Below are 907 nucleotides of genomic sequence, written 5' to 3' on the forward strand. Positions count from 1 at the left end.
TGATTTGGTCGAGCTTTGTGGTTTAAAGGATATACCACGGCCACTGCCTTGACCATGGCTCAAATTGGGTTGATACACACGGCCTCTACCATAATGATTCCCACGGCCAAATGTGTTATAGTGGTCATGGCCACGTCTTTTCCACCCTCCACGGCTATGACCGTGTGGTCTATCATTCTGGACGTGGTTACTTTTTTTTCTTCTGCGGCCTTATTGGTATCAGGTAATGGGGTTAATGCAGGAGATCTCAATTCATTGTTTCTCATCAGTAATCCATTATTTTGCCCAGCTAGCAATAGACTCATCCACGGACTTATAGTCCTGGATTATGGGATTCCTCCAATCAAATAGGGCCTTTGGTAATAACACCGTTCTTTGGTGATCATATCTCGATTTTTAACTCTGTCCAAAGGTCTAGAGGATTCTCTATAGTTAGATACTGATCTTTGAGACTCTTAATAAGATGATGGCTAATAATTAATATTGCCATGTATCAATCTTTCTCATTTGGCATTATCGCCTTTTGTGATTCATTCACCAAGTCTTTTTGACTTTAGGATAAACTCAGTATCCAGTGCCCATTTCAAATAATTATCTCCTGAGAGATTTAGGGCAGCAAAATCCAAGTTGATTTTCGACATCTCAAATCATATATCAATCTATTTTAGATCTCATAAAATATTTAAAATACGGCCATAAATAAGACATGCTATCAAGTCAATACATTTCTAATAAGCAAACAAGCCACACGGCCAAATGTGATATAATGCAATAAGGCCACACAGATTTATCAAGCAAGGGTATCGACCAAACAAACAATTTCTATATGTTTTCATGTGGCCATATGGTTATAATGCAAACCTATTGGTGTCTCCGTATTACCTCCATCCGTCAGACAACACGGGTC

The sequence above is a fragment of the Brassica oleracea genome, chromosome C5, assembly GCF_000695525.1.
Source record: "Brassica oleracea var. oleracea cultivar TO1000 chromosome C5, BOL, whole genome shotgun sequence".
NCBI classification, from domain to species: Eukaryota; Viridiplantae; Streptophyta; class Magnoliopsida; order Brassicales; family Brassicaceae; genus Brassica; species Brassica oleracea.